The sequence below is a fragment of the Oryctolagus cuniculus genome, chromosome 18 (genome assembly GCF_051225735.1).
Source record: "Oryctolagus cuniculus isolate XC-2025 breed Fujian yellow rabbit chromosome 18, ASM5122573v1, whole genome shotgun sequence".
Lineage (NCBI taxonomy): Eukaryota > Metazoa > Chordata > Mammalia > Lagomorpha > Leporidae > Oryctolagus > Oryctolagus cuniculus.
In genome coordinates, this window is record NC_142884.1 from 65,472,602 (window position 1) to 65,498,417 (window position 25,816).

At 45.6% G+C, this 25,816-nt stretch overlaps 1 protein-coding gene across 2 annotated transcripts in view; it reads left to right on the forward strand.

Moving 5' to 3' along the window:
• Positions 1 to 1,090: 1,090 nt before the first annotated feature.
• The window catches only part of AP1G1 (adaptor related protein complex 1 subunit gamma 1), a 100,611-nt gene continuing 75,885 nt past the window's right edge, over positions 1,091 to 25,816 (forward strand). Inside the window, exon 1 of one of the 2 annotated variants that reach the window (XM_002711697.6) lies at positions 1,091 to 1,618. The gene's annotated coding sequence lies outside the window, so the exon portion shown is untranslated. The remainder of the gene's footprint in view (positions 1,619 to 25,816) is intronic. The other variant, XM_089320413.1, reaches the window with a different exon arrangement.

Below are 25,816 nucleotides of genomic sequence, written 5' to 3' on the forward strand. Positions count from 1 at the left end.
GAAAGCAGAAGATGGCCCAAGTCCTTGGGCTGCTGCACCCTCTGGAGACCCAGAAGAAGCTCCAGGCTCCTGGCTTCGGATCAGCGCAGCTCCAGCCATTGCGGCCAACTGGGGAGTGAACCATCAGGTGGAAGACCCCTCTCTCTCTCTGCCTCTCCTTCTCTCTCTGTGTAACTCTGATTTTCAAACAAATGTTTTAAAAATACATTTTACTTTCATCTACTTGTCAGAGGGGCAGGGGGAGGGGGAAAGGGAGGAGAGAAGAGAGGAGGAGAGCTAGAGAGAGAAGAGCGAGAGAGTTATCTTCAGATCTTCCTGTTCACTTCCCAAATGTCAGCTACAGCATGGGCTGGGCCAAGCAAAAGCATGGAGCCGGGGACTGCATCTGGGTTTTTCAGGTAGCTGGCAAGGGCCCAAACATTTGAGCCATCCGCTGCTGCCTCCCAGGTTGTATTAGCAGGGCGCTGGATCCGAAGATGCTGAGACTTGAACCCGGGGACGCTGATAGAGGATCCGGGTGTCCCGAGCCAGAGTTTAACTCGCTACCCCACAACGCCTGGCTATAACCAGAGGATTTTAGTTCAGGTAGGTCACCTGTCCTTTAAATGGGCCAAGATATCAGGGCACTTTGCACATTCACGTGGAAAAGACTGGTTTCAGCTGATACTAATTATTTATCAAGCCAAGAACTGTCCCGTTGGATTTTTTTTGACGCAAATCATGAATTCCCGAAGTCAGACGGAAAGCCCATTCTGGAAAGGGTTTAGCTCTCATTAGTCCAAATCTTCCCTTTTTACACATGAGGAAACAGGTCCCGGAGAGTTCAAGTCACTCGTCCAATGCAGGAGCAAGACGCAATAACGCAGTTGTGTGGAAGCCATCCTTCGGTGTCAACCTCTACCTCTTCACAAAACTTGTGGCACAGATACCATAAAATGATAGATGTCTAGACCACATGAATGAAGTACGTTCCTGAGGAGACAGGCAACGTCTCAAAGGTGAGAGGAAGGAGCCTGGGATCCTCGTGATTAAGACCAGCTCAGCCCGGCTCAGCGGTCCCCGCCTCCTGGCCGCTCCCACTTCCTCGGCCACTTCCCCTAGCCCCACCCCCTTCAGGTGGCCCCACTGCTTCCTGGTAGCCCAGCACCCCACCGCCGCCGCCGCCACCATCACCGCGAAGCGGAACCAATGTCCGTCGGCGGCGGGGCCGGCCGGCTCTTTCTCGCTCAGACTCATCGCAGCGGTGACTCGGCAGCAGCGTCTCGCGTCATCAGTGACAGCCCCGACTCCGGCTACGCTCTGCGTCGCTCTGCCAGGCGCAGTCGCCTCCTCCTTGGCAAATAGTCCTCGGCGGGGTCCGAGTTCTTGGGTAATCCGAGAAGGGAGGCACGAGAAGTTGCCGTTAGGGGACGCGGAATCGGCTAGGAGAGGGGCATAAGGGGCCGAAGTTTCTGCGATAGCGTGGGAAGTTAGTTAAAAACTCCCTTCCTTCCGAGGATCCCTCCGCCTGCGGTAGCGGTGGTGAGGCCGAGGGAGCCGCCATTTTGGATGTTCGGTTCCTGCTGCCACTGCTGCCGCCGCCCCCGAAGCTGCTGGTTTCATTCGAGGTTTCGGGCCGGTGAGTGTCACTCGCGGCGCTGAGAGCATATTGCTGCTTTTGCCCTGCTGCTGCCGCGAGCGCACGGCCGGAAGCTTCCTGTCAGTGCCGGGGTCCGGTGCCAGGCTGGTGGGGGGTGGACGGAGGCTGGGCCAGGAGGGGCCCGGAGCCCCGGGGACTGCTCCGACTTCTTGAGGGGCTGACCCCGAGGCCTCGGAGCGGGAGGCAGCGGCCTTCCGTGCCGTGGCGTTGCCCGGCCGGTGCGAGCCTCCTTGAACCCATTGACTTTCTCAGGCTGCGCTCTTGCTTTGCGGGCTCATTCAGCGAGCCCAGGGTTGAGCGGTGCGGGCCCCACCCCCGCGTGCCGTCTCGGAGCCGCGTTATCCGCGTTCTCGCGTCTCCTGCCCGGGTCAGGTCTCAGAGAGAACTCTCAGCTTTTCCAGAGGCTCGGCGGAGCGCTGCCTGCCCTTGCAACGCCGTCCTCGCCGAACCGGACATTGGCCTCGCCTCGCGCTGATCTTCCAGCCAACTTCCTCCCCAATTTCCCCCTTTAAAAAAAATTTTTTTTTTCAATGTTTTAAAAACTCACCCGCGAGTACACCGCTCTCCCTTCTGTCGGAACTCCTGACCCCGCGGACGTCAGCCTCTGATGATCGCCCTGAACGTCTGGGAGAGTCGGGGCGGTTGGTTATGTTGGGCTGGGTGGGAGATGCGTGCAGCCGCTCGCTCGCCGTGCCTCGGCGCCCCGCATTCATCCAGCAGATCAGACGGCTTTTGGGGGGCGGGAGCTGTCACATGTTTTTCTCCTTTGTGGGTTCTGTGCCTGTGTTGGCCGCTTACTCTCTGGGTGGCTACCGACTTTCCTGTGATTTCCGTGATCCTGTCTGCCCTTGAGCATGGGAGTCTGTGCAGAGTGGTAATCTGACTTAGGTCGGCAGGAGAGTTAACTTCTTTGGGCTGGCGGAGGGATTAGTTGGCAGAGAGGAGTGAGGGCTTTCTTCAGGTGTTCGTACAGACATGACGTGTGCTGATTATGAAAATACTTCCTGTATCGGATTTTTTGGAAATAGTTGGATTTTTAATACTCATTTCTATTGTTCTTTGCAATGCTTGTCAGACTATATATACCTTGACTTCTGGTTTGAAAAACAAGGACCTTCCCGGTGTCCATGATCTTACTACTTTTGTTTTACTCTTAATGCATGTTTGCGACCTAGCATACTTGAACAAAAAGCGTTTCACAGTAATTCACTGATTATTTCCTACATTTCAAGTTAGGTGAGTGTGACTGAATCACCCTGGGTTTTTACCTTTGCAAAAGAGGAATAAGGCATTTGAGGTCGCAGTCTAGTGACTTGAAATTTAAATTTATGACTTGAACCGAACCACGTCTTTTACTATTTCTAAACCACACAGATGCATTATTCTTACTAGGTTATTGAAATTAGACTAGATAAATTCCTGTACAGTCATACGACAACTAAATATTTTGAGCATATGTGCTCTGTTCTTGTTAATTGTCTTACTTAGGCAGCAGTTCTGTGAGTTTGTATTAATTGGAATCTATGGAATTTTCTCTGGGTTTAAAGGAACTGTCAGACACTGAACACTTATGGAATATTCACTCATGTACTAAGTACTTCCTTGTGGTTACTACTGAAATGTGTTTCAGAGTTACAGATTTTCTAGCGATATTGGGAGAGTTAAGAGGTGGGTGTTACTGAACTCAGTTCATTTCATAGTATAATGTACTGGTAGGTAAACACTGCTTATCTTAAACGGTTTGCATTCACTTGAGAAAATGTTCCTTTTGCCTTAACACTTTATTGGCAAAGTGCTGTTCACTGCACCATTGATTGATCAGCTCATATGTGAATGTCTGCTTTGTTTAGGATTATTAGGAGTTGCACTTGAATTAATAGTGTTTAGGAAACCTCCATTCAGTTTTCTTTTGATAACAGTTGATTGCTCTTTGATCTGACAGCACTTCTGATTTGGGGCAACTAGTAGAGTGAAATTGAGAAGTACAGAAATTGTTAGTAATGCCCTGGTGATATTTCACCCCCAGTATTTATTTTAATAGTGAGTTTTAAAATTCAGTGATATGCAAAACCAAGTTTTTGTGATTTATGAAAACTATACAAGTTAAAAAAGTTGAAGGAGTGTTTTCCAAAGGATTACTTTTAATTAAAAAATTGAACTGGGCATCTACATACCAAAATAGATTTTTGCAGTGCTTAATCCTCTTATTTGCATTTGATGAGGATTTTTGAATTTTATGTATACAGCCAGACTTAGTTGATATCAAAACCATAAAACTCTTATTTAAATTAAGCTTCAAGAAAAATACAAAACTGCTACCTTTCTAGAAATAGCAGCTTGTTTAGCTGTTTCAGGTTCTTGTAATTTTTTTAAAAAAAGATTTGTTTTATTTGAAAGGTAGGGAGCAGCGCACACGTGTGAGAGAGCAAGAGATCTTTCATCCTCTGGTTCCTTCCCCAAATGGCCACAGGGCCAGGGCTGGGCCAGACTGAAGCCAGGAGCCTGGAACTCCATCCAGGTTAAAATGTGGGTGGCAGGGGTTCAAGTACTTGGGATATCACCACTGCCTTCCTAGGAGAATTAGCAGGGAGCTGGATAGGAAGTGGAGCAGCCATGACTATAACCTGTGTTCTTAGGGAATGCTGGCATTGTAGGCGCACCTTAACACACTGCACCACGACACTTGCTGCTGGTGCTTGTAATTTTTTAAAAAGATTTATTTATTTATTTGAAAGAGTTACAGAGAGGAGAGGCAGAGAGAGAGAGAGAGAGAGAGGTCTTCCATTTGCTGGTCCACTCCGCAGGTGGCCACAATGGCTGGAGCTGAGCCAGTAGCTGAGCCAATCTGAAGCCAGGAGCCAGGAGCCTCTTCCAGGTCTCCCACGTGGGTGCAGAGGCCCCAGGACTTGGGCCATCTTCTAGTGCTTTCTCAGGCCATAGCAGAAAGCTGGATCGGAAGTGGAGCAGCTGGGACTCGAACCAGCATCCATATGGGATGCCAGTGCTGCAGGCAGTGGTGGCGGCTTTACCCGCTACATCACAGTGCCAGCCTTGTTGCTTGTAATTTAATGTTCCATTGCTTTCTGGGTGGTTTTCAGTTCTTGATTTTGGCTTTCATCTCTTAATTTTATTCAGTTTCTTATGAAAGATATTATTTAAAATAGGAAGGAATTTTAATATTAAGAGAACATATACAAGGGTATTTCATAAAGTTAGTGGAAAAATAGGATTAAAATATAAAGGATTTTTGGTGAAAAATAAAGTCCATGCATGTTTTTTTCTTTCTCTTTGTTTTAGCTTTAGTTAATTAATTAATTAATTTGAGAGGCAGTTACAGAGGTAGAGACAGAGAGGTCTTCTGCTGGTTCACTCCCCAAATGGCCACACTGGCTGGAGCTGAGCTGATCCAAAGCCAGGATCCAGAAGCTTCTTCTGGGTGCCCCACATGGGTACAGGTGCCCAAGGACTTGGGGCATCCTCCACTGCTTTCCCAGGCCGTAGTAGAGAGCTGGATTGGAAATAGGGCAGCTGACTCGAACTGGCGCCCATATAGGATGCTGATATTGCAGGCAGTGGCTTTACCCGCTCCACCACAGTGCCAGCACCCCCAAAACAGACTTTTCTTTTTTCTTTTTTTTTTTTGACAGGCAGAGTGGACAGTGAGAGACAGAGAGGTCTTACCTTTACCGTTGGTTTACCAATGGCCTCTACAGCCCCCGCACCGTGCTGATCCGAAGCCAGGAGCCAGGTGCTTCTCCTGGTCTCCCATGCAGGTGCAGGGCCCAAAAGCACTTGGGCCATCCTCCACTGCACTCCCGGGCCACAGCAGAGAGCTGGCCTGGAAGAGGGGCAACCGGGACAGAATCCGGCGCCCCGACCGGGACTAGAACCCGGTGTGCCGGCGCCACTAGGTGGAGGTTTAGCCTATTGAGCTGCGGCACCGGCCAAAAACAGACTTTTCAAACTTGTTGAATCAGTATTAGCTAACACTTTGGTATAAAAAGGCAAGGTATAAGATAAGGTGATTGAAATGAGGCGTGCTTTTTCATATACTTGAAAGTTTTGCTTTTTAAAAGCCTAGTCAGACAATTGGATAGAGAAAATGAATGTTTTGAATATTGTCAATGAAGAATTGAATAGATACATAAGAGAAAAAAAGATGGGGAAAATACATGTGACCTTTGTGCTTATATAAAGACTTCTGAAAACAAGTAGTTGTTACCCCTTTTCCCTGTTGGTACAGTACAGGAGTCACAGTGTAAACTGATAGGCATTTAGTTGCTTTGCTGACTCCAGTTTGCTGCTTGTGTCTCCCTGGAGTGTACCAGGCATTCCAGGATTTTCAGTTTGTCTGGTTTTGAGGTTAATGTTATGGATTCCTGGGAGTAGCAAATATGAGAAAGATGTGAGCTGAACTCTTGAAACTGTGAAACAATTTTTAAAATTATTATTATTTTTTGACAGGCAGAGTGGACAGTGAGAGAGAGAGAGAGAGAGAAAGGTCTTCCTTTGCCGTTGGTTCACTCTCCAATGACCGCTGTGGCCAGCATGCTGCAGCTGGCACACTGCACTGATCCAAAGGCAGGGGCCAGGTGCTTCTCCTGGTCTCCCATGTGGGTGCAGGGCCCAAGGACTTGGGCCATCCTTCACTGCACTCCCTGGCCACAGCAGAGAGCTGGACTGGAAGAGGAGCAGCCAGGACAGAATCCAGCGCCCTGACCGGGACTAGAACCCAGTGTGCTGGCGCTGCAGGCGGAGGATTAGCCTATTGAGCCGCGATGCCGGCCTAAAATTATTATTTTTTAAGATTTATTTGTTTGTTTGAAATGCAGAGAGAGAGAGAGAGATTGCTCTTCATCCATTGGTTCACTTCCCAGATGGCCACAACAGCGAGATCTGGGCCAGGCTGAAGCCAGGAGCCTGAAACTCCATATGGGTGGCAGGGGCCCCAGTACTGGGCCATCTTCCTCTGCTTTCCTAGGCATATTGGCAGAGAGCTGGATTGGAAGTGGAGCAGCTGGGACACGAACTAGTGCTCATTTGGGAGGCCAGGGTCACAGGTGGCAGCTTAACCCTCTGTGCATGATGTCAGCCCCCTGAAATGACTTGTACTCCTCTATATTTACAAGGATTTGGGTTAAAATTAAGCCTTATGGGTTAGATTAGATATACTATTCAGTTATTAGAGCTAACTTTTGTAAATGATTATACAACTCAAAGTAAAAGAGGTTGTTTCATTACTGCTTTTACAGCTCATGTTAGTGAAGCTATTTACTAAGCCTCACTATTCTGAAATTGTACAGTTTGAAGCTGAAGAAAAGGAAGAGAAGTTGTTTTTTCATTCCTTTTTAAAAAAGTTTTTATTAATGATTCTCTTTGAAAAATTATTGAACATACTTTTTAAAAAATTTATTTAAATTTATTTATTTAAAGATTTATTTGAAAGGCAGAGTTACAGAGAGAGAGGTCTTCCATCTGCTGGTTTACTTCCAAAATGACCACAATGACCAGGGTTGGGCCAGGCTGAAGCCAGGAGTCAGGAGCTTCTTTCGGGTCTCCCAGGTGGTTGCAGGGGCTAAAGCACTTGGGCCATCCTCTGCTGCTTTCCCAGGTAGGGAATTAGATTGGAAGTGGAGCAGCTGGGACTCTTAACTGGTGCCCATGTGGGATACCAGCACTGCAGGCCGGAGCTTTAACCTGCTGTGCCATAGTGCCAGCCCCCAAAACATACTTTTTTTGAATTTGACAGGTAGAGCTATAGGCAGTAAGAGAGAGAGAGAGACAGAGAAAGAGAAGGGTCTTCCTTTAGTTGGTTCACTCCCCAAATGGCCGCTATGGCCGGCGCTGCGCCGACCCGAAGCCAGGAGCCAGGTGCTTCTTCCTGGTCTCCCATGCAGGTGCAGGTGCCCAAGCACTTGGGCCATCCTCCACTGCCCTCCTGGGCCACAACAGAGAGCTGGACTGGAAGAGGAGCAACCGGGACTAGAACCTGGCACCCATATGGGATGCTGGCGCTGCAGGCGGAGGATTAACCAAGTGAGCCATGGTGCCGACCCCTACATACTTTTAAAATATAATGAAAATACTGGTTTGATATGGCTGGATGGGAAAAAAATTAGATATACTATATAGATTTAGTTGAATTTTTGTAGATATTAGGTTTTTGGTATGATTATAGAAGAAAGAACTTAGATTGTAAGAAGAAAGGTATTTCTTTTCAGATAGTCCTTATATATTTATATGTATTTTTTTAAAATGGATTTTTTTTTTTATTTGAAAGGCAGAGCTAGAGAGAGACAGAGACAGAGAATGAAATTTTCCAATCGCTGGTTTGCTCTCCAAATGGCTGCAATGGTGGGAGCTGGGTGGGTCCAAAGCCAGGAGCCAGGAGCTTCTTCCAGGTCTCCCACATGAGTGCGAGGACCCAAGTACTTGGACCATCCTCTGCTGCTTTCCCAGATGCTTCAGCAGGGATGATGAATTGGAAGTGGAGCAGCCTGGACTCAAACTGGGGCCCATATGAGATGCCGGCCCTGCAGGCAGCAACTTTACCCACCACTATGCCACAGTGCCGGCCCCTGTATCTTGGTTTAAATTGTGTTTTTCCCTACTAGTGAGAGGATGTGCTGTGTATTTCCTTTTTTTTTTTTTTTTTTCTTTTTCCATGATGAAATCTCTGTAAATGGTATTGATTCCTTAAGAAAGTATTATGAGGAAGTAGCTTGCACTTTGGTATTACTAGTGTTTGGTTGTATGATTTTTATTTACACACTGAACTTTTTGCAGTTCCTTGAACACTCCTTATTCTTTATTCTCATTGTACATATTCTCATTGTACCTGGAATGTGCTTCTTTCTCGCTTCCACCTTGTGAACCTGTTCTTCCTCTCTGCCCCTAGGTGTAGAGGTGTGGCATGTTTTCTCTCAGGCAAAGGAGGGCCGCAGTTTTTTAGTACTAGTTGAATTGTCTATTTTCCCTTAAGCTTCTAGGGGATAAGAACTCTCAAACATATGATAATCCTTATTACATAGACAGTGCCTGACGTTTAGTGTCACTCTGTAGAATAGATGATATGAATAAAAATGATTTGGAAAAAATGTTGGTATACTGCAGTGTGGTAGGTGGTCAGTGTCAGAGCCAAAAGTACTCAGGATCCTGACTGAGTTATGGAAATCTGCTGCAGAGTATTTACTTGTGGCTAGTATAGTTGATGTCAGTGAAGTTTATCTTCAGGTTTAGAAAACATAAATTTCTATCTCTGTATTTTTGAAAATATTACTTGGATATCTAATTCAAAAATCAACATTAACCTTTTGTCTTTGTGATTTACTCAGCAAAAGCTTCAAGTGGCATCAAAGACATCTGCTTTTCCCCCTGCCATGTTTCTTTCTTTGGAATATTTATTACATAATTCGTTATGCTGAGGAACTGATAGGAAAAAGATTGAAGTTCCCAGCTTAATAACAATGGAAATATATTGATTCTTCAGTGATTTGTTACTGACCTCCCAACATTAATTAGCTTTTCATCACTACAATGAAATAACTGAACCAGTTAACTTCATGAAGAAAAGAGATGATTTAGCTCACAGTTTGGGAGGCTGAAGATCCAAATAGCATAATGCAACCTCTTGTTAATAAATGTGGCATGGTGGCTGGGGGGAACATATGTAGGAGAAGGATCACATGGTGAGGCAGAAAGTAGAGTGAGGGAGGGCCAGATTTGTTCCTTTTATAGCAATTATAATTACCAAGGGATTGCATAAAAATGGTCTTAAATGCCCTTGACCTAAGATCTGCCACAAAACTCCAACTCTTAAAGGTTCTACCACCTCTCAGTACCACCATCCTGGGGACCAAGCCTCCAGTCATGCAGACTCTTGGACACTCAAATGACATAAAATTCATACACTCCGTTGTGTTTAAATAATATGCTTGTATACTTCTATCATTCTAGGATTTAGAAAATGTTTATACTGTAGGAAATAATGTAATAGTTACAATTCTCCATTTTAATAACAAAAATATAAATACTTTCTTTTAAAAGAGCTATTAATTTTGTGGTAAATGTTGGCATAGCAGGGGCTGATTGGGACGCCTGTGTCTATATTGGAGTGCTTGAGTTTGAATCCCATTCCATTCCCAATTCTAACTTCCTGCTAAATGCACACTCTAGAAGGCAGCAGGTGATGGCTTAATTAGTTGAATCTCTTCCACCAAAATGGGAGACCTGTGTTGAGTTCTGGGCTTCTTTCTTTTGCCTGGCCCCTTTGTGGCTGCTGTTGTAGGCATTTGGGGAGTGAACCAGCAGATGGGACATTTCTGTCTCTTTCTGCCTTTCAAATAAATCAATCAAAATTTTGCTAATTTTCTTTAACCTCTTCTATTATTTATAGCCATCTTACCCAGATTATCACTTTTTCTCTCAATGATGTATAATTTTTTCTACTAACATGAATATGGAATTCTTTGTTTTTACAAGAAATATATCATGCTATATTTATTACTCTATAGCAAGTTTTTTTTTTTTTTTTTTTTTTAAGGTTTACTTATGTATTTGAAAGAGTAACAGAGACAGGGGGAAAGATAGAGAGATCTTCGGTCCATTGGTTCACTCCCCAAATGGCCACAATGACCAGGGCTGGGTCAGACTGAAGCCAGGAGCTAGGAGCTTCATCTGGGTCTCCCATGTGGGTGGCAGGGACCCAAGCACTTGGGCCATTTTTCACTGCTTTTCCAGGCACACTAGCAGAGAGCTAGATTGGAAATGGAGCGGCCAAAACACGAATAGGCACCCATTTGGGATTCTGGTGAGCAGATGGCGGTGACTTAACTCACTATGCTACTGTGTAGGCCCTTCTATAACAAGTCTTAATGCATCATGGTCAATAAATATAGTTCTGCATTGATCTTCAAGATAGCTCTTTTAAAGGGCAAGTGTTGTGGTCAGTTGGTTAAGCCCACGCTTGGGATGCCTATCTTAGTGCTTTGTTTGAGTCCTGGGTGCCCCATGCTTTCTGTCCAGATTCCTGCTAATGCTTCTAAAAGGCAGCAGATGACGACCCAGGCACTTGGGTCTCTGCCACCCATGTGGGAGACCTAGATGGAGTTTGGGTTCTTGGCTTTGGCCTAGCTCAGACCTGGCTGTTGTAGCCATTTGCATTAGTGAACCAGTAGATGGAAGATCTCTTTCTCTGTTGCTCTGCCTTTCAAATAAATCAGTAGATCTTTTAGAAATAAAAGCTCTTTTATGACTTATAGTATGGTTATATCATCATTTGTTCAGCTGTTTTCTGGTGAACATTTGGATTGTTAGGTTTTTGCCACTGTAAAAAGTATTAAGTATTTGTGTACAAATCATCTTATTTGCTGATGCTTTTATATCTATAGACTAGAATCTCCAAAATGTGATTTCTGGGTTGATAGAGAAATACATTTTAAGTGTTATTGCCAGATTACGTCCTAAAAAAAGATGGGTATAGTTTTATAATTTCCACCCTTACTACTGTGAGTTCTTGTTGTCATCACACGACTGGATATAAATTCTTAATTTTTACTAGTCTGCCCATGTTCTTGAGCACTGTCTGTTTGGGGGTATTTATTTACTTTTTATTTGGTTATTTATTTTGTTATTTCTCTCATAAGAATACCTGATAGAATATTAATTCTTTGTCATATGGCACATATACTTTTCTTGCCTTTCATTTTTCTTTTAACCTTGTTTGTGTAACAGGCATTTTTTTTTACCTGTTTATGTCCTTTTTTCCTCTATGATTTGTGACCCCCTGCCTCTTTGTAACAAGAATATGCAAAAGTTCTCCCAAATATTTTTTTAAAAAATTGTGGTTTAAAAAGAAAGCATTATCTTGGCCGGCGCCGCGGCTCACCAGGCTAATCCTCCGCCTTGCGGCGCCGGCACACCGGGTTCTAGTCCCGGTCAGGGCGCCGGATTCTGTCCCGGTTGCCCCTCTTCCAGGCCAGCTCTCTGCTGTGGCCAGGGAGTGCAGTGGAGGATGGCCCAGGTGCTTGGGCCCTGCACCCCATGGGAGACCAGGAAAAGCACCAGGCTCCTGGCTCCTGCCATCGGATCAGCGCAGTGCGCCGGCCGCAGCGCGCCGGCCGCGGCGGCCATTGGAGGGTGAACCAACGGCGAAAGGAAGACCTTTCTCTCTGTCTCTCTCTCTCACTGTCCACTCTGCCTGTCAAAAAAAAAAAAAAAAAAAAAAAAAAAAGAAAGCATTATCTCTGTGTAGCTCTACCTTTCAATTTGATGAAAATAGATAAACTTTTTTTTTTTTTTTTTTTTTGACAGGCAGAGTGGACAGTGAGAGAGAGAGACAGAGAGAAAGGTCTTCCTTTGCCGTTGGTTCACCCTCCAATGGCCGCTCCGGTGCACCGCGCTGATCCGATGGCAGGAGCCAGGAGCCAGGTGCTTTTCCTGGTCTCCCATGGGGTGCAGGGCCCAAGCACTTGGGCCATCCTCCACTGCACTCCCTGGCCACAGCAGAGAGCTGGCCTAGAAGAGGGGCAACCGGGACAGAATCCGGTGCCCTGACCAGTACTAGAACCCGGTGTGCCGGCGCCGCAAGGCGGAGGATTAGCCTAGTGAGCCGTGGCGCTGGCTAGATAAACTTTTTTAAAAGCAAGCTATATTCATCTGTAACACTTAATACAGTGTGAGGTGGGGAGTCTTATATGATTTTCCTTTGTTTAGAGAGCCAGTTGAGACAGATTAAATAAATTTTATTCTTGGTGAATTAAAAGCTACCTGTTATATTAAGTTTATATAAATGTTCTAATTTTGAATTTTCAGAATTTTTATACCATAATTTTACTGTTTTGAGTGTAATTACTGTATAGAAAGTTAGTTTCTGTTAAGAGCTTATACCTGGCTTTTCAGTTTTGACTATTCTTAAGCATTTATTCTTTTTTTTTTTTTTAACACTTATTTATTTGAGAGGCAGAGTTGCAGAAACAGAGGAAGAGACAGAGAGAAAGGTCTTCTATCTGCTGGTTCACTCTCCAGATGGCCACAGTAGCCAGAGCTTGGCCCACCTGAAGCCAGGAGCTTCTTCCAGGTCTCCCACACTGACAGGGGCCCAAGGAGTTGGGCCATCTTCTGCTGCTTTCCCAGGCCATAGCAGAGAGCCGGATAAGAAGAGGAGCAGCCGGGATACAAACCGGTGCCCATATGGGATGCCAGCACCACAGTCGGGTGCTTAACACACTACGTCACAGTGCTGGCCCCAGCATTTATTCATATATATATATGGGATAAAATTTTGTTGAGTTTAGACAACCTCAAAAAAGCCTGCTGTTTGTAGTTGCTCTACGCGGGTGCTTCAGAATGTCTGTGTAAAATCAAAATCTTTATCTTGGTGCAAAAAAGTTGAGCATTAGAGAGAGAGGAAGGGAGGGTTAGAGAGAGAGAGGTCTTCCATCGACTGGTTCATTTTCCAGATGGCTGCAACTGGCAGAGCTGGGCCAAACTGAAGCCAGGACCCAGGAGCTTCTTGAGCTTCTTCTGGGTCTCCCTTGAGAGTGCTGGGGCCCAAGCACTTGGGCCATGTTCTTCTGCTCTCCGAGGCACGTTAACAGGGAGCTGGATCTGAAGTGGAGCAGCTGGGACTTGAACCGGCACCCATATGGGATGCCATAGCTGCAGGTGGCAACTTTATGCACTATACCACAGCACCATTTCCCAGCAAAAATTTTTGAAATCCATGTATAAAATAGTTCTTTAAAAATGTCATGAAAACTGTGTGATATGAAAAAACTGCATGGATTGCAAAAACTTTTTGGATGAAAATCTTAAAAAATTATTTTTATTATTTGGGTGATCATTTCATTTAAAAGGCAGAGAGGCAGATAGAGACATCCCCTCATTCCCTTCTCAAATGCCCACAGCAGCCAGGGTTAGGGCAGGCCGAAGCCAGGAGCCTGGAACTCAGTCTGATCTCCCACTTGGGTGCAGAGACCTAAGTATTTGACCCATCACCTGCTGCCTAGCTGGAAGCTGAATCTGAAAGTAAGGAGCCACAACTGGAACCTGACAATTTGTTGTGGGGTACAGGCATTTCCTAAACTTCTTTTTTATTTTTCTTTTTATTTGAAAGTTAGAGTTACACAGAGAAAGAAGTAGAGGCAGGAAGAGAGAGAGAGTCTTCCATCCACTGGTTCACTCCCCAATTGGCCGCAATGGCTGGAGCTGCACCAATCAGGAGCCAGGAGCTTCTTCTAGGTCTCCCATGTGGGTGCAGAGGCCCAAGCACTTTGGGCCATCTTCTACTGCTTTACCAGGCCATAGCAGAGAGCTGGATCAAAAATGGAGCAGCCGGAACTTGAACTGGCACCCATATAGGATGCGGGCACTGCAGGTGGCGGCTTTACCTGCTATGCCACAGCACTGGCCCCCTAAACTTCTTATAATTCTATTTTCCATGAACTTTCTGAGTACCCTTTTATATGCATACATATTAATTTTGGAGGCCTGACATTTGTTAATGATAATTTTATCTTGGTGTGGTGTGTCTGCATTTGTTTAGGTAATGTTTCAGAATTTTTGATGAATGTATTTTAGATTTCATAGTTTTCTTACACTTCGTATACTTCTTTTGTCTTTCTTACTAAATTTATTTCTAGGAATTTTACTTTTTCTTTTGAAGATTTTATTTATTTGTTTGAGATGTAAAGTTACAGACAGTGAGAGGGAAAAGGTCTTTCGTCCGCTGGTTCAACCCCAAATGGCCACAACGGCTGAAACTGGACTGATCTGAAGCCAGGAATCAGGAGTTTCTTCCAGGTTTCCCATGCAGTTGCAGGGTCCCAAATGCTTGGGCCATCTTCCACTGCTTTTCCAGGCCATAGCAGAGAGCTGGATGGGAAGTTGAGCAGCTGGGACTTGAACTGATGCCCGTATGGGACGCTGGCGCTTCAGGTGGAGGATTAACCTACTGTGCCACTGCACCGCCCTGTAGGTATTTTATTTTAACATGGATGTCAGTGGGACATTTCCCTCTCCATTCCTACTAATTAATATCAGAAACAGGAGTTAAAAATGAATATAATACTGTCTGTGGACAGCCTCCTTTCACTAACCTCCCCTTTGTGTATTCAAAATTAACAGAACTTGGATTCATGAAGAATATTGTAGGTTAGTATTAAATTACTTTTTTTTTTAAAGATTTATTTATTTTATTTGAAAGGCAGTGTTAAACAGAGAGAAGGAGAAGTGGAGAGAGAGGTCTTCCATCTGCTGGTTCATTCCCCAGTTGGCTGCAACAACCGGAGCTGTACGGATCCGAAGCCAGGAGCCAGGAACTTCTTCCAGGTCTCCCACATGTGTGCAGGAGTCCAAGGACTTGGGCCATCTTCCACTGCTTTCCCAGGCCATAACGAAGAGATGGATGGGAAGTGGAGCAGCTGGGACTAGAACCGGCGCCCATATTGGACGCACTGCAGGTGGCAGCCTTACCTGTTATGCCACAATGCCAGCCCCTTAAATGACTTTCTGTTGTTTTTGTTTGTCATCTTGTAGAAAAATGCCCTTGGAGAAATTTTTTTGGGGTAAATGACATCATTTTATTTTATTTTTTCAAAGATTTTATTTTACTTGAAAGGCAGAATTAGAGAGAGTGGCAGATCTTCCACCTGCTAGTTCATCCCCCAAATGGCTGCAACAACTGGAGCTGGCCAGTCCAAAGCCAGGAACCAGAAGCTTCTGGGTCTCTCATGTGGGTACAGGGGGCCAAGCACTTGGGCTATCCTCTGCTGTTTTTCCAGGTGCATTAGCAGAGAGCTCAGTCAGAAGTGGAGCAGCTGGGATTCAAACTGGTACCCATATGGGATGCTGGCACTGCAGGTGGCGGTTTAACCTGCTGCAGTGTAGCACCAGCCCCATGAATGATATTTTACTAAGTTTAAGAGTTTATGATTTTGCTTTGTTTATTCATTCTTGTGATTTTTGTTGATTTGAATTTTCAACGCAGGCTTTGTTACTCAAGTTATATGTGTTGATTACTTGGAAAGGTGTAAGAAAATAAACATATATAAAAGTTAAAAAGGCATCTAATTTTACATCAAGCACAAATAACCTGCATCAACATTTATTATTCTCCTTGGGGGCACGGCTTTAAAACACTAATATTTTGTTTGGAGAATTTGATGACATTTCTGGAATTGAGGACATCTTAGTATATTTTGCTGACAACATTAGGGTTGAGAGTGAAAAACTGCCTTTTATTTTACTAGTGTCTAATCAAGTTTTTTTTTTTTTTTTTTAAGATTTATTTATTTATTTGAAAGTCAGAGTTACACAGAGAGAGCAGGAACGGCAGAGAGAGAGAGAGGTCTTCCATCCGCTGGATCACTCCCCAGTTGGCCACAATGGCAGGAGCTGCACCGATCCAAAGCCAGGAGTCAGAAACTTCTGGGTCTACCATATGGGTACAGGTGCCCAGGGACTTGGGCCATCTTCCACTGCTTTCCCATGCCATAACAGAGAGCTTGATCGGAAGAGGAGCAGCCGAGACTAGAACCAGTGCCCATTTGGGATGCCGGCACTGTAGGCGGTGGCTTCCTGCTATGCCACAGCGCTGGCCCCTAATTATGTATTTGTTTACCCGAATTCTTGACCTTTATTACTTTTCATGCTGCTTAATGCTATTGAATTCATCAGTAGGCATGTTTACATTTATATATGTAGATTTTTTTAAGTCTCAAATTTGATGAGTTTTAGTTATAAATAATTAAGTGTAGCAGAAGATGCCTATAATTATAGTGGCAGTTCATAGAGAATTGAACTTACATCCTTTTAGAGCGTAGCCAGCTGGCTGCCTAGACAGGGTGTGGTGGTATCTTGATGTGATTACACATTCCACAGCCTATTCTTTAACCTTGAAGATCCAGGAATTCCATTTCAGCAGTTCACCTAGAGATTGTTCAGACCGATCGCACACTGATTTGTAAGTTAAAATGGTAGTATTGTGGTTCACAAGGGGGTGGTTCTTTTCTCCTGAGTAACTTGAGGATGCTTTCCACAGCATGCTGTTTGTGTAGGTACTTAGGAGTTGAAGTACTAGGGGAGGTGATTAATAATTGGAAAGTTGCTTTGTGAGCCTGAAACAAGAGCACATGTTTGGATGGTTTTGAATGTTTTCATCATTGTAGGCTCTGGGAAAACCTGATGACAGAGCTATCCTTGACCCACAGTGATGTTTGCCTACCCGGTGAATAAAATACTTCCATCCAGATTTAATCTCTCTTATTCAAACAGTGATTTATGAACACTGACCTCTTTACTTTATAAACCATTTCCCTTCTATGAACACATTTATTCATATAGAGGAAACAGGTGTACACCCTTCCCACACTCCCTGTCTACTCCCCCCAAAAGAAAGAAAACCATAAAAACACAATGACTGATAAAAAATCCAGGCTAGGTCAGTTTAATGACAGCCAGTATCTGTAAGATATACTAGAAGGGAGAAGTCTGCTTGAAGAATAATAGAATTCTTCGATTGATTTAGTTTAAGCTTTCATTCTTTTTGTAAGATTTATTTATTTATTTGGAAGACAGAATTGCAGGGAGGGGGCAAGAGAGAGAGAGAGAGAGAGAGAATGAATCAATCTTTCATCAGCTGGTTCACCTCCTAAATGGCTGCAGCAGCTGGAGCTGGGATGATCTGAAACCAGGAGCCAGGAACTGCTTTAAGAAAAATTTGAGGCTGGCGCCACGACTCAGTAGGCTAATCCTCCGCCTTGCGGCACCGGCACTCCGGGTTCTAGTCGCGGTCGGGGCGCCGGATTCTGTCCCGGTTGCCCCTCTTCCACGCCAGCTCTCTGCTGTGGCCAGGGAGTGCAGTGGAGGATGGCCCAAGTGCTTGGGCCCTGCACCCCATGGGAGACCAGGAGAAGCACCTGGCTCCTGCCTTCTGATAGGGGCGGCCATTGGAGAGTGAACCAACGGCAAAAGGAAGACCTTTCTCTCTGTCTCTCTCTCTCAATGTCCACTCTGCCTGTCAAAAAAAAAAAAAAAAAAAAAAAAAATTGAGAGACAGAGGAGCTCCCCTGTGCTGGTCTGCTCCCCAGATACTTGCAATGGCCAGGAGGCCAGATCAAGGAGCAAGAACACAATCGAGATCTCCCAAGCTGGTGGCAAGAAAGAACCCAGTTATTGGACCATCTCTGCTGCTTCCCAGGGCTTGCATTGTCATGTAGCTGATGTAAGGGAGACAGAGCCTTGAATTGAACTCTGGCACTCTGATGTGGAACACAGGCATCTTAACTGCTAGTCTAATACCTGCTCCTCAAAAGGAGGAGGCTTTAATGTTGAAAAATTACTTTTAAGAGCAGGCGCTGCGGCTCACTAGGCTAATCCTCCGCCTAGCGGCACCGGCACACCGGGTTCTAGTCCTGGTCGGGGCGCCGGATTCTGTCCCGGTTGCCCCTCTTCTAGGCCAGCTCTCTGCTGTGGCCAGGGAGTGCAGTGGAGGATGGCCCAGGTGCTTGGGCCCTGCACCCCATGGGAGACCAGGAGAAGCACCTGGCTCCTGGCTCCTGCCATCGGATCAGCGCGGTGCGCCGGCCGCAGCGCGCTGGCCGCGGCGGCCATTGGAGGGTGAACCAACGGCAAAGGAAGACCTTTCTCTCTGTCTCTCTCTCTCACTGTCCACTCTGCCTGTCAAAAAAAGAAAAAAAGAAAAGAAAAAAAAAAGAAAAATTACTTTTAATTTAGGATTTCTCTCTTTGCTTGCCTTTTTTTTTTTTTTTTTTTAGATTTATTTATTTGAAAGGCAGTTAGGGGTGGGGTGAGGCAAGGGGGAGATGGAGTGAGGGGGGGAGAGGGAGATTGAGTTTTCATTTGGTTAGTTCACTCCCCAAATGGCTGCAACATCCTGCATGGGCCATGTGGAAGCCAGGAACCAAGAACTTCATCCAAGTTTCCCATGTGTGTGGTGGGGGCCCAAGTCTTTAGCCATTTTTCCACTACTTTTCCAGGTACATTAGAGGAAAGCTGGATTGGGAGTGGAGCAGCTGAGACTTGAAATAGTGCTCATATGGGATGCACGAATTGCAGGTGGTAGCCTAACCTGCAAGGATTTCTTTTTTATTTTATTTTATTTTATTTATTTATTTATTGACAGAGTGGATAGTGAGAGACAGAGAGAAAGGTCTTCCTTTTTGCCGTTGGTTCACCTTCCAATGGCCTCCATGGCTGGCGCGCTGCAGCCGGCACATCGCGCTGATCTGAAGCCAGGAGCCAGGTGCTTCTCCTGGTCTTCCATGGGGTGCAGGGCCCAAGGACTTGGGCCATCCTCCACTGCACTCCCGGGCCATAGCAGAGAGCTGGCCTGGAAGAGGGGCAACCGGGACAGAATTCAGTGCCCTGACCGGGACTAGAACCCGGTGTGCTGGCGCCGCTAGGTGGAGGATTAGCCTATTGAGCTGCGGCGCCGGCGAGGATTTCTTTTTTAAAGTTAGATCTCAGATACATTTAGATTGAGGAGAGGAATGATGGTATAGCACTAAGAACTCCAGGTTTTTCATTCTGTGTGTGTTTTGTAATGATTTATTTATTTAAACGGCAGAGTGAAAGGGAGAAAGAAAGGTATGTTCCATCCACTGGTTCACTTCCCAAGTGTCTACAACAGTGGGGCCTAGGCCAGGACCTCCATCTGAGTCTCCCACATAGATGATGGGGGATCAGGTCCTTGGGCCCTCATTTGCTGCTTTCCAGACACATAAGCATGAAGGTGGATTGGAAATGTAAAATAGCTGGAACTTGAACCTGGCACTTTGACATAGGCATCCCAAGTGATGCTTAACCTGTCTTTTTTTTTTTTTAAAGATTTATTTGAAAGTCGGAATCACTCCCTAAATGGCTGCAATGGCCAGGGCTGAGCCAGGCTGAAGCTAGGAGCCAGGAGTTTCATCCTGGGTATCCCATGTGGGTGTAGGGACCAAAGAACTTTGGGTCATCCTCTGCTGCTTTCCCAGGTACATTAGCAGGGATTGGAAGTGAAGTAGCCAGGACTCAAACTGGCACTCATATGGGAAGCTGTCTCTGCAGACAGCTGTTTAATGTGCTGTGCCACAGTGCTGGCTCCCATCCTAACCTGTAGCACCAAAGTGTGCCTGCCCCTCTTACTCCTGCCCTCCCCGCTGCCTTGTTTTGGGTTCTTGACTTGCCTGTCAGTAGCTTAAAGCCCACAGCAGGGAGTGTGAGTTCAGAAGTAGGGAGAAAGTTATCTGGTAGGGTAGATGAGAGGACTGGGTGACTGGGTTGAGTCCAGACTGTTATCCCATAGTTACTTGTGTCAGCATACCTTTTTTTTTTTTTTTTTTTAAACAGGCAAAGTGGACAGTGAGAGAGAGAGAGAGAAAGATCTTCCTTTTCTGTTGGGTCATCCCCCAATGGCCACTGTGGCCGGCGCACTGCGCTGATCCAAAGCCAGGAGCCAGGTGCTTCTCCTGGTCTCCCATGCAGGTATAGGCCCCAAGGACTTGGGCCATCCTCCACTGCCTTCCTGGGCCACAGCAGAGAGCTGGACTGGAAGAGGAGCAACGGGGACAGAATCCAGTGCTCCTACCAGGACTAGAACCCAGTGTGCCGGTGCCGCAGGCAGAGGACTAGCCTATTGAGCTGCGGCGCCAGCCTGGAACATTTTTTAAAAATTATTTTTATTTATTAGAAAGAGTTACAGAGAGAGGTAGAGACAAGAGGTCTTCCATCCGCTGGTTCACTCCCCAGATGGCTGCAATGGCCGGAGCTGGGCTGATTCAAAGTCAGGAGCCAGGAGCTTCTTCCAGGTCTCCCACGTGGATGCAGGTGTCCAAGCACTTGGGCCATCTTCTACTGCTTTCTATATAAGAGACATAAATGTGTAACATGGATCACTTAGACATTGAGTAAACCATTGAAATAGTAAATATAAGTGGGTAGATATGAATGGAGAAAGTGGCAGGAATACAATTGTTGTGGTAGATTTTTTTTTTTTTAATTTATTTGACAGATAGAGTTAGATGGTGAGAGAGAGAGAGACAAAGGTCTTCCTTCTGTTGGTTCACCCTCCAAATGGCTGCTATGGCCAGAGCTACGCCGATCTGAAGCCAGGAGCCAGGCGCTTCCTCCTGGTCTCCCATGCAGGTACAAGTCCCAAGCACTTGGGCCATCCTCTACTGCCCTCCCGGGCCACAGCAGAGAGCTGGCCTGGAAGAGGGGCAACCGGGACAGAATCCGGCGCCCTGACCGGGACTAGAACCCGGTGTGCCGGCGCCGCAAGGCGGAGGATTAGCCTAGTGAGCCACGGTGCCGGCCCCCTGTGGTAGATTTTTAACAAGCTTTTCTCAGTCTTTGGTGTTAATAGGGCAGTTAGTATGCAAACCACATAATTTTATAAGTTTATTAGGCAGATATAATTTTGTATTTTTCCCCCATGTGCATTACATATTAAATGTTAATCTCCTTTGAATAATTTCTTGATGAATCCAGTTCTTTTGTAGAAGCTACATTATGGTACTGTTTGTAATTTGTGGGTGCTGTTAGAACCCTAGGTATAGTTGAACACTTTGTGCTTGTACACTGAGCAGTTTCAGACTATGTTTTCTCAATGCTTATTTCTGTTGTATACAGTATTTTGCTTATTATTTTGCTACTATTGTTTATTTCCTTGTTATTAGGTGACAGTTTTAACTACTGTTAGGTGTCTTTTCCTAAAGCAGTTTCTTTTTTTTTTTTTTGACAGGCAGAGTGGACAGTGAGAGAGAGAGACAGAGAGAAAGGTCTTCCTTTTGCCGTTGGGTCACCCTCCAATGGCTGCCGTGGCCGGCGCACCGCGCTGATCCAAAGCCAGGAGCCAGGTGCTTCTCCTGGTCTCCCATGGGGTGCAGGGCCCAAGTACTTGGGCCATCCTCCACTGCAGTCCTGGGCCACAGCAGAGAGCTGGCCTAGAAGAGGGGCAAACGGGACAGAATCCGGCGCCCCGACCGGGACTAGAACCCGGTATGCCGGCACCGCAAGGCGGAGGATTAGCCTAGTGAGCTGCGGCGCCGGCCTGCAGTTTTCTGTTTCTAAGGAATATATTCTTGGGGCCCATGCTGTGGCGTAGTAGGTTAAGCCTCCGCCTGCATCCAGTATCGGTGCTGGCATCAATATGGGCGCCGATTCATGACCTGGCTTCTCTTCAATCCAGCTCTCTGCTTATGGCCTGGGAAAGCAGTGGAAGATGGCCCAAGTGCCTTGGCCCCTATATCCACAATCGAGACTCAGAAGAAGCTCCTGGCTCCTGATCAGCAGCCCAGTTCAAGCCATTGTGGCCTTTTGGGAGTAAACCAGTGGATGGAAGACCTCTCTCTCTGTCTGTTCCTCTCTCTGTAACTCTGCCTCTCAAGTAAATAAATAAATATTTAAAAAAACAAAAGGCAGAAACTGATAAATGATAGAAAATTATGTTCCCTAGTTTCTGCTTCTTTAAAAAAAAATTTTTTTTTTTATTTTTATTTGAAAGGCAGAGTCAGAGATGCAACAGCTACAGCCAGGCCCAAACCAGGAGACCAGAACTCACTATAGGTATCCCACATGGGTGGCAGGGAACCAAGTACTTGAGCCATCACTTGCTCTCTCCCAGGGTGTGCATTCACGGGAAGCTGGACCAGAAAAGTGTGACAGCTGGGACTTGAATCATGCATTCTGATATGAGACATGGGCATCCCAAGAGGCATTTTAACCTCTGTGTGCTGCTGTTGCTTGTTTGTTATATAATTAGAATTGTGCAAATTATTTTCCTCAGTAGACTTTTGAATTCTAAGATTTATTTATTTATTTGAAAGGCAGAATTGGAGAGAGAGAGAGAGAGGAGAGAGTGAGTGAGCGAGCAAGTGGTCTTTAATCTACTGGTTCACTCCTCAAATGGCTGCAGGTGTCCAGGCTGGGACAGGCTGAAGTGCAAGGGCCCAAGGTCTTGGGCCATTTCCCGCTGCTTTTCCAGGTGTATTAGCAGGGAGCTGGATTTGGAAGCGGAGATTCACTGGTTCACTCCCCAAATGGCTGCAGCAGCTGGGGCTAGGCCGGACTGAAGCCAGGAACTTCTTCCAGGTGTCTGATTTGGGTGCAGGGGTCTAAACACTTGGGCCATCTGCTGCTGCTTTTTCAGGCACATTAAGCAAGGAGCTGGATCAGAAATGGAGTAGCCTGGACTCAGGCTGGTATCCAGATAGGTTCCCAACATTGCAGTTGACGACGTCACTTGCAACGCCACAGTGCGGGCCCCATCAGCCAGCTTTTCTGACTTGCATCTTTGGAGGTTGCTTTTAGTCCACACAGAAACTCCCTTCTAGGCATCTTAACATTTATGAGTCAGATAACATTTTCTAGTTTCCCAGCCCCCATAGGTCCCACATCTAGTTCATTGGCGCAGAAAATAATTATATAATTATATGAGGATTTAGTGTCATCTTTTATGGGCCCAACAGTTTGACCGTATCTTAATATATGAGATTTTATAGTAATGCTTTGTTTCACAAGTGGTTAAATACAATTATTAGGACAATTAGCAACATTTTCATTAGTGCCATGTAATATCCTATGAATATATGTATATTTTCTATAATTGAGCTAATAGATCCTAGTTGTTCAAAAGTTTTTTGTTTACGTTTTAAAAAATCTTTAATTTTAAAATTAAAATGCAGTAAAATAGATATGTGTGTACACAATATTTTTTTTTTTTTTTTTTTTTTTGGACAGGCAGAGTTAGACAGTGAGATAGACAGAGAGAAAGGTCTTCCTTTTCTGTTGGTTCACCCCCCAATAGCCACTGCAGCCGGCACGCTGTGGCCGGTGCACCGTGCTGATCCGAAGCCAGGAGCCAGGTGCTTCTCCTGGTCTCCCATGCGGGTGCAGGGTCCAAGGACCTGGGCCATCCTCCACTGCACTCCCTGGCCACAGCAGAGAGCTGGCCTGGAAGAGGGGCAACTAGGACAGAATCCGGCGCCCCGACCGCGACTAGAACCCGGTATGCCGGCACCGCTAGGCGGAGGATTAGCCTAGTGAGCCGCGGCGCCGGCTCATGTTGTCCCTTTTAAGTATCCTGCACCCTAATTACCTTTTTTTCTTTTTTAAAGATTTATTTATTTACTTGTAAGTCAAGAGTTACACAGAGAGAAGGAGAGGCAGAGAGGGAGAGAGAGAGGTCTTCCATACGCTGGTTCACTCCCCAATTGGTCACAACAGCTGCAGCTGCGCTGATCGGAAGCCAGGAACCAGGAGCTTCCTACAGGTATCCCACGGGTGCAAGGACCCAAGCACTTGGGCCATTTTCTACTGCTCTCTCAGGTTATAACAGAGCTAGATTGGAAGTGGAGCAGCCAAGACTCGAATTGGTGCCCATATGGGATGCCAGCACTGCAGGCGGTAGCTTCACCTGCTACGCCACAGCGCTGGCCCCTTGCACCCTAATTACATAACAATCACTGATATCCTCTCGCTCTTCTGTAAGAATATCATGTAGGGCCAGCACTGTGTTACAGAGGGTTAAGCCATAGCCTCCAGTGCCGGCATCCCATATGGGTGCCAGGTTGAGTTATAGCTGTTCCATTTCTGATCTTGTTCTCTGCTGATGTGCCTGGGAGGCCAGCGGAGAATGGCTCAAGACTCTTATCTGAGAGACCTGGAGGAAGTTCCTGGCTCCTGGCGCTTGGCTCAGCTCCAGTTGTTGGGGCCATTTGGAGAGTGTACCAGCAGATGAAAGATTTCTTTCTCTGTCTCTGTCTCACTGTCTTTCTGTCTCTGCCTTTCAAATAAATAAATAAATCTTTAAAAATTTCATATAAATGAACCTTTTGCAACATAACTTTTTTTTATTTATTTATTTAATTTATTTGAGAAGTAGAGTTAGAGAGAGAGAGAGAGAGAGAAAAGTCTTCCTTCCACTGGTTCACTCCCCAAATGGCCGCTACGGCTGGTGCTGCGGCTATCCGAAGCCAGGAGCCAGGTGCTTCTTCCTGGTCTCCCATGCGGGTGCAGGGCCCAAGCACTTGGGCCATCCTCCACTGCCCTCCCAGGCCACAGCAGAGAGCTGGACTGGAAGTGGAGCAATCGGAACTCGAACTGGCACCCAAAAGGGATGTTGGCGCTGGAAGTGATGGCTTTACCCGCTACGCCACAACACTGGCCCCTGGTGAAGGGAACAGACAATTTTTTACTTCCCACTCTTGGGGACTCACTCTTGGAATCTTAACTAAGCTGGCCAGTTTACTTTCTCCTGTTTTCAGGTGCCTGCCTGGCTGTCACTGCCATTACTGTTCTTCCACAGCTGCCTAGGGTTATTGAGTTATTGCCTAGGGCTTAGGGTGGAAGGAAGGGAAAAAACAAAAACTCACAGAATTTTCCCTCTTTGTCATTGATCCTCTTCTTCTGGCTCCTAGGACCAGAAAGGGATGGTTTTTCTTGGAACTCCTTCTCTACCCAGCATTTTGAGCTGCCTTTGAGTCCAGACCGTACTGGAGGGGAAATGGTAACCTTTGCCAGTTCAGTGGAAAAAAGATACACGTGGCTGTGGTGTGCATTTTGTGTAGGATTTATCATTGTGTTCAGAGTGAGAGACAGATGAATGTGTGCTTATTCCATCTTCTCTGGATCTAGAACTTTCTGTTTAGTTTTGATCTTAGAATGTATTTTCTTACATTTGCTCAGTTCTTACTGTGTAAATTTTTATTTTCATTCATGCCTATTTAGGTATTTTCTTATGATGTGTAAAGGAATTAAGTAGTACTAAGTTGTCGTAGTAAGTTGCTGCTATTTTTAAGCTGTTTTTAAGAGACATCTTAGCATTGGAGGAAGAATGTTGAATGGGGGAATCAGGAAAGTTGAGTCAGGCCATTAACTTACTCTGTGACCTTGTTTCAGGCTGGATCTTCAGTATTCTCTATAAAAAGTACATGGCATATACTATATTCCTATTTTGTGACTGATAGCTGAGCATTTACTTGGGCTAGCTTGTTTTTCTCTCAATTGGCTAAAACTCATATACTTCTTTCCTGTTGGACTGTACTTCTAAAGACTAGATTTATACTTTCCCAATTGTCCTTTTGTTTGCATTGTAAAATCATTGAGGTCTTTGTAGAGGAAAGCTGTTTGTATTCCTCATTGATATATATTGATTTTAGGTTTTTTTTTTTTAAA